Below are 8589 nucleotides of genomic sequence, written 5' to 3'. Positions count from 1 at the left end.
TTCTGGGAGGTGGATCATAGAGGATCCTGCTGTGATTTATGTCTGAGAGTGTTTGGCCTATGTTCTCCTCTAGGAGTTTTATAGTTTTTGGTCTTACATTTAGATCTTTAATCCATTTTGAGTTTATTTTTGTGTGTGGTGTTAGAAAGTGATCTAGTTTCATTCTTTTACAAGTGGTTGACCAGTTTTCCCAGCACCACTTGTTAAAGAGATTGTCTTTACTCCATTGTACATTCTTGTCTCCTTTGTCAAAGATAAGGTGTCCATATGTGTGTGGATTTATCTCTGGGTTTTCTATTTTGTTCCATTGATCTATATGTCTGTCTTTGTGCCAGTACCATAGTGGCTTGATGACTGTGGCTTTGTAGTAGAGCCTGAAGTCAGGCAAGTTGATTCCTCCAGTTCCATTCTTCTTTCTCAAGATTGCTTTGGCTATTTGAGGTTCTTTGTATTTCCATACAAATCTTGAAATTATTTGTGCTAGTTCTGTGAAAAATACTGCTGGTAGTTTGGTAGGGATTGCATTGAATCTGTAGATTGCTTTGTGTAGTATGCTCATTTTCATTATATCGATTCTCCTGATCCATGAACATTGTATATTTCTCCATCTATTAGTGTCCTCTTTGATTTCTTTCATCAGTGTTTTATAGTTTTCTATGTATAGGTGTTGAGTTTCTTTAGGTAGATATATTCCTAAGTATTTTATTCTTTTCGGTGCAATGGTGAATGAAATTGTTTCCTTAATTTCTTTTTCTACTTTCTCATTATTCGTGTATAGGAATGCAAGGGATTTCTGTGTGTTGATTTTATATCCTACAACTTTACTATATTCATTGATTAGCTCTAGTAATTTTCTGGTGGAGTCTTTAGGGTTTTCTATGTAGAGGATCATGTCGTCTGCAAACAGTGAGAGTTTTACTTCTTCTTTTCCAATTTGGATTCCCTGTATTTCTTTTCTGCTCTGATTGCTGTGGCCAAAACTTCCAGAACTATGTTGAATAGTAGTGGTGAAAGTGGGCACCCTTGTCTTGTTCCTGACTTTAGGGGAAATGCTTTCAATTTTTCACCATTGAGGATAATGTTTGCTGTGGGTTTGTCATATATAGCTTTTATTATGTTGAGGTATATTCCTTCTATTCCTGCTTTCTGGAGGGTTTTTATCATAAATGGATGTTGAATTTTGTCAAAGGCCTTCTCTGCATCTATTGAGATAATCATATGGCTTTTATTTTTCAATTTTTTAATGTGGTGAATTACATTGATTGATTTATGGATATTGAAGAATCCTTGCATCCCTGGAATAAAGCCCACTTGGTCATGGTGTATGATCTTTTTAATGTGTTGTTGGATTCTGATTGCTAGAATTTTGTTGAGGATTTTGCATCTATGTTCATCAGTGATATTGGCCTGTAGTTTTCTTTTTTGTGTGTGTGTGGCATCTTTGTCAGGTTTTGGTATTAGGGTGATGCCTTAAAATATTCTTACTGATATAATAAAATCCAAAGTTTGCATTACATTTTCACGGAAAACCACTTCTTCATTCTGCTTCAAATCTACTGGATCTTTACACTGTAGATGATTGGATTCATCAGGGGTGGAAACAGAATATAGATGTTGCCCATAAGGACATGAACTAAAGGTGAGAGATGCTTTCTAAAACAGCATACCATGGTGAGATCAATGATGGGAATATAAAAAACCAGGACATCACTGATGTGGAGACAGGTATGCAAAGCCTTGAGTCTCTCTTTTTGAGATGCTATTTCCAGCACTGTATGCAAGATGAAAACTTAGGAGACAAGAATATGGACAGCATCCAACAACATGGTACAAATCACCAGAGCCAGGGCTTAGACATTGTTGAAGCAGATGTCTGAGCAGGCCAGCTGGAGTAGGTCCTGATACAATCAGAAGGAGTGAAAGTGAAAGTGGGGTTGGCAGTAAGGAAAGACCTTCAAATGAATGATGATGGGAAGAATGAACAAAGCACTTCTCATCAAAATAGTCAGCATAAAGTGAATGAGCCTTCTATTATTCAAGATTGATGTATATCTCAGAGGACTGCAAATTGCTATAAAGCAATCAAAGGCCATGGCAAGAAGGACTCCAGGCTCTGTGTCAGAAAGTCCATGAACAAAATAAGCTTGGGCAATGCAGGCATCTAGGCCAGTCTCCTGGCTGAGCCCCCAAAGGATCCCCAGCACTGTGTGCACTGTGGTCAGCCCCATGCACAGGTCAGTGAGGGCCAGCATGGCCAGGAAGTAGAACATGGGCTCATGCAGGCTCTGCTCAGTACAGATCACATGCAGCACCAGGCAGTTTCTGAGGAAAACCGCAGCATAGATCAAGGAAAAGGAACTGAAAACCAGGGACAGTACTGCTCTAGGCCAGGAAACCCTGCAAGAATGAATATCGAGGAGTTGATAATGAAAGCAAAGAAGCAGACATGAATATTTGAAGGTAATTTCCAAAATAAGATAAATGTTTGTTTACAGTCAGATATAGCAGAGCTACTTGGAATGTAGCACAGGTAAAGCTAATTGTAGATCTCCAGAGAAACTGTATACTATAGAAGGAACTCCAGCACAAGATGACTTCACAAGGAACTTCCTTGATATTAGTCTCAGAAGTTATAGAAAGTGAAGTCAAAGTGAAGTTGCTCAGTTGTGTCTGACTCTTTGCGACCCCATGGACTGTAGCCTACCACACTCCTCTGTCCATGGGATTTTCCAGGCAAGAGTACTGGAGTTGGCTGCCATTTCCTTCTCCAGAGGATCTTCCCAACCCAGGGATCGAACCCAGGTCTCCCACATTGTAGGCAGATGCTTTACTGTCTGAGCCACCAGGGAAGTCCAAGGTTATAGAAGCAAATCAAAGTCCTGACTGTTTTAGACAAACTCAATTTATGGAAAAACTTCATTCCCTTTCAGTCTCTCTGAGCCACTGGCAGCACACACCACACCAGGCTGCAGTGACTACAGTTATTTAGAGCACTGTGTCCTGCTCTGCTGCTCCTCAGAGGCATCTGCACACTCTCATCCCTAGTCCTTGAGCCCAGGCAGTCAGAATGCTCAGGTTTATGAGGAAGGGACGTAGAGGACTGATTGTGTGGGTGGAGTGAACCCAGGCTCCTGGGAGACCACTGTTCTCTCGGGTGGATAATGCAAGTGAGAGATTCTGTGTGGTCTCTTCCAAGCTAATATTTAATATTTCCCAGGATTGTGAGGGATGGGTGAATAACAGCATTTTCCCCAGAGTTCACAAGTCTTTTCTAGTCTTAGAGAAAGACTCACTGCACTAAGGAGAAGGCAAGACATGACCATTCAATGGGAAAATAGAGTCTCAGAATTCTGAAGAATTTTTACCTTTATTTCAGTCTGAAATCAACACAAATGTTTACAGAGGCTCATTTCTCCTAAATTTTACTTTCAGTTTTCACTGAATTCCTCAGTAAAAATTTCTTTCTTTTCTGAATCCTTGTGAAAGTAAAAGCCACTCAGTCATTTCCGACTCTTTGTGACCCCATGGACTGAATTCTCCAGGCCAGAATACTAGAGTGGGTAGCCTTTCCCTTCTCCAGAGGATCTTCCCAAACCAGAGATCAAACCCAGGTCTCCTGCATTGCAGGCAGATTCTTTACCAGCTGAGCCTCCCTGAGAAATGTATTTCCAGTCTGACAGAAATAATATAAAGAGCCTGTATAAAAAATATTTTTAAAATGCTGTAAAATATGCCATATTTTAAATCATTCACTTATTTATTGGTTCTACATAGTTAATTATGCATTTACATGTAAAATACTTAAATATTTCTCTTCTTTGTATGTGTAATTATTGGCAAATACTAGGTATGAAAACTTTGATAACTATTTTTATTTAAATTTAATTTTTTTCCTCAAAGACATATTCACTTAGCCTTTTTTATGGAAAAAATTCAAGTATAGCATAAAAATATTTTTCTCAATATATTTGAGAACAAGTTTGCTATCTGATATTTCATAACTCCCAAATTCTATAGTGTATTTTTTCTGCAAACAAAGATATAATCCTAGGTAACTATATAATCACCAAATAATGAAATTAACATTGGCAATTTAGTACCATGGAATTTTAAGAACCCATGCAACTTTTTTCAATTGCATCCTTAGGGTAATTTATAATAAAAACAATAATAACAAAAGAAATTCAGAATCATGTGTGACATTAATAAGCCTGTCTTGAGACTCTTGCCAGTGGCTCTTATTCAGTTCAGTAGCTCAGATCTGTCTGGATCTTTGTGACCCCATGAATTGCAGCATGCCAGGCCTCCCTGTCCATCACCAACTCCTGGAGCTTGCTCAAACTCATGTCCATCTCTGGACATAGCTGGTCTTTTATTTTCAAATTTCTAAGCAGAGATTTGTATAAATGTTGAAACATAACTCTTCAAGTGTGAGTTTAAACTCAGACTAAAATATCTTAGAATTAAAATGAAGCTTTTAGACCTTTGACATTCACCAGTATCTTATTAATGAGGTTTGAGTAACTGTGAAAAGATAAGAACTTGTCAAGGAATCATGTCATGTGAGCCTCACTGTACACCACAATTTGGGACCAGAACCACTATCATCCATTCTTCCTTATTTTTTCCCCTCTGGACCTCAAGGATCTCTTAGCAGCCATTCATATATCTTTTACTCTGGACTTCTTCCCAGAACCCAGTAGAAAATTATGCTGTTTTAAAGTATTTGTCAACCCCTCTTCAACAAAAACCAAGTAAGAAACTTTCTAGAAAACTCAAATGATCAAACAGCTGGTAAGAACAATTGAATTTTGAAGATTCACAAAATTCAACATTCAGAGTCTGGGGCTTTTGTTGTTGTTACTCATTAGTTTTGTTTTCTTCAGCCATTGACTTAGAGTTGAAAGTTGTAGTGAAAACTAAAGTGTCTGGTGATACATATTCTTGTATTCAACTGCTTTCCAATAATATTCCCCTGATGTATACTGCTACTCTTCTGAAGATAGCTATGTACAGGTGTAATCTTTTGAAGTTGTATTTCACTTTACTGTAAAATCATGCTTTTATCTGTAAGGTCCCCTCAACTCTGTAAAATTGGGATATCAAATTTTATTATGCCTGGTTTCCAAATAAATATATAGGATCTTCGAGAAGGGAAGATAATAACTTGCCTGAATCCTCTTATTTATAATGATAAAGAGTGAATGCAGGACTGGCACACCGTTTTTGCTGATTTTGTCAGTCAGTTTCTGAGTGTTTTAGCATATGGTAAATACATAAATAATAAAGAAAAAGGAAAACACAGGGTAAGTACTCTGCTGTGGTAAAGAAAACTTTGAGTATTTAGAGGCCTGTGTGTGTGCTTAGTCACTCAGTTGTGTCTGACTCTTTACGACCTAATGGACTGCAGCCCATCAGTCTCCTCTGTCCATGGATATTCTCCAGGCAAGAATAGTGGAGTGGGTTGCCATGCCCTCCTCCAGGGGATCCTCCCATCTCAGGGATCGAACCCTGGTCTCCCACACTGCAGGCAGATTCTTTATCGTCTGAGCCACCAGGGAAGCCCATTTAGAGGTCCAGTATGTCTTCCATCAGTGTATCTGCAAAGGTTAAAGTCTCCCTTGAAATCTTGATTTTTAAAAAATTTCCAATATGAGGCAGCTTCAGGTGTTCCCTTATCTGCAATGAAATAGTCTTAAACCCAAACCTTTGTTTAAATATATTTTTAAGAAAGTAATAACTGTTGAAGACCATTATTTATAGGTATTCACATTATGCCTGTCTTTAAAATAGATAAAATTGTTGCTACAGTGATGTGTCTTGAACAAGATAGATGCAAATAGAGCTAAATATTATGAAGAAAATGTGTCTTGATAGAAGATCTAGAACATGATAATGTTTTATATTAAGTGTTCTGGGGATAATTCCCAAGGAAGAAACAACTGGAATAAGATCAGAATGAAAGTAAGAAAGCTGCTATTTGAATGTGTGAGTGTGTGTGTGACTATGAGTAAATTGCCTGTGCTTGTGTGTGTGTCTCTCTGTGTGAATGTGTTTATGTGTGTGTAGAATGGGGGTGGGCGAATAGATAAGCATCAAGCAAAGTAAAGGACCTACCCAGTGTAGCTGAGAGATAGAAATCTTCTATAGCTGGTATATGGTTGCCAGCAAGGAAAGTGGTAGATAGAATCCAAATCCTAAGCAATCACCAAGAAAAATTGATTCATCTTTAATGCCTGAATTCTGCATCAGCACCTACTACTTGGGGCTTCACAGGTGACTCACTGGTAAAGAATCTGTCTACCAAAGCAGGAGACACAGGTTTGATCCTTGGGTTGAGAAGATCCTCTAGAGAAGGTAATAGCAACCCACTCCAGTATTCTTGCCTGGAAAATCCCATGAACAGAGGAGTCTGAGAGGCTATAGTCCATGGAGTCACAAAGATTCAGACATGACTTACCAACTAAGTATGCACACATTCTTAATATCTATGCAGTTCTGATCCTTACAGAGAATAATCTTTATGTAGTGAAATACATTTTTGCTCTCTAAATGACAATTAAATTGAGTCAAGGAACATAGGGAAAGGCTAAGAGTTGAGACAAGGCTTGTAACCCAAAGTCTTAAGGTAATGTAGAAAAACTCTTTCCACAAAGCTAAGTTTTGAGACAAGATGGTAGAGAATCTGGCTGCAATGTAGGAGACCCTGGTTCAATTCCTGGGATGGGAAGATCCCCTAGAGAAGGGATAGGCTACCCACTCCAATATTCTGATCTGGAGAATTCCATGGACTATATAGTCCATGGGGTCACAAAGAGTCAGACATGATTGAGCAACTTTCACTCACTACGGGTAAAATAGATAGCTAGGGGGAAGCTGCTGTATAGCACAGTGAGCTCAGCTTGCTGCTCTTTGATGGTCTAGAGGAGTTGAATGCAGGGGTGGGAGGGAGGTTCAAGAGAGAGGGGATATATGTATATAGCTGATTTGTTGTATAGCAGAAACTAATGCAACACTGTAAAGCAATTATACTCCAATTAAATTTTTTAAATGTATATAATTATGTTTTTAATTCCTTTGGCTATATACCTAGAAGTGAGATTACTGAATCATATGATAGTTCTAATTTTAATTTTTAAGGAATTTCTATATTGTTTTCCATAATGGCTACACTAATTTACATTTCTATCCATAGTGTACACAGTTCCCATTTTCTCTACCCTTTAGCCATTTCTTTTTTTTATAATAACCATTTTAACCAGTGTGAGGTAATATCTTATTGTAATTGTGGTTTGCATTTCCCTGATGATTAGCTGATTTCAGTGATCCATCCCACTTTCTCATATCATCAGTGGGAAATATTCAATTTCTGTTTTCCTAATTTTTAATGCTTTTCTCAATTTAGGAAAAAAAAAATGCCATCTTATAGCCACTGTATATATGGCCAAACCTGGAACAAGTCAGAAAATACAAGTCAGAAATCAAAATTGGGTTTTGATTATTTTTAGATAAATTTATTATCCTAAAGTTATATTTAAGATGGTTGGATGGCATCACTGGCTTGATGGACATGAGTTTGAACAAGCTCCAGGAGTTGGTGACGGACAGGGAAGGCTGGCATGCTGCAATTCATGGGGTTGTAAAGAGTTGGACGTGACTGAGTGACTGAACTAAGTTATATCACCTTCCTATTGAGAGAATTAAGGAATGAGAGAATAATCTTAGGCATCAGTACCCCTCATGCCCATGCACAATGTTACTCAATGCATACTTTCCTCAGTGTGAATTAGATCTTCCACCTTAATGGAGTGCCAGTTAATACTCAGGTGTATCAGCAGATCTGAAGATAAGCTACAACAAAATAGTCATGCAAAACTATGCAGAGAAAAGGAATGATATATCATTGAATGTGTATGTGTATGGGAGAGGGGAGGAAGGACCTGGCTTAACTTCCATCCTTTATTTCTTTTCTGGTCTGACATTCTATTACTCAGCTAGTCAGGCTGCATCTCTGCTGTTGTCTTTCACAGACTGCCTTTGTGTAATTAAACTAATAGGTTGCTTAATTTTGATTTATCTATATTTTTATTATTTTCAACCAAAATTCTAAAGCAATAGACCTCGTTCCAAGGTCATCCACAATATCTGTTTTTACTTCATAAACTTAGACATGTTATAGATATAAAATAAAGATAAACTTGTATCTCTGGTAAAGGGAAGGGAAGGCCAACCATTGTGAAATATACCCATAGGCCTCTCCATAACACATCATTTCAAGGGGAAAGACTGCCAGAAATTTATCACAATTTGGAGAAGAGAATTTCTCTCCTCTCCAGCTCCTGCAGTCTTCCTACATCATCTAAAGGTCATGGTTGAGTAGATTGAGGATGTGCAGTCAGGGAAGGACAAGGGAGCCTGATGAGGGCAAAACCAAAACATAAATCCTTATCTTGGTTCATGTTCTTGATTGAATTTGTTTCTAGGCATTTTATTATTTTCATATGGGATTAAAGTAGAATTACCTTCCTAGGTTCCTCTTCAAACATTTGTTGCTGGTGTATTGAGACACAACTGATTTTTTAGTGTTAA

At 37.9% G+C, this 8589-nt stretch overlaps 1 pseudogene; it reads right to left on the bottom strand.

The window, feature by feature from the left end:
• Positions 1–1511: 1511 nt before the first annotated feature.
• Positions 1512–7605, bottom strand: LOC106990502 (olfactory receptor 51V1-like; annotated as a pseudogene).
• Positions 7606–8589: the final 984 nt, after the last annotated feature.

This window comes from Ovis aries, chromosome 15, assembly GCF_016772045.2.
Source record: "Ovis aries strain OAR_USU_Benz2616 breed Rambouillet chromosome 15, ARS-UI_Ramb_v3.0, whole genome shotgun sequence".
Classification (NCBI taxonomy): Eukaryota; Metazoa; Chordata; class Mammalia; order Artiodactyla; family Bovidae; genus Ovis; species Ovis aries.
This window is presented reverse-complemented; position numbering and strand designations above follow the sequence as displayed.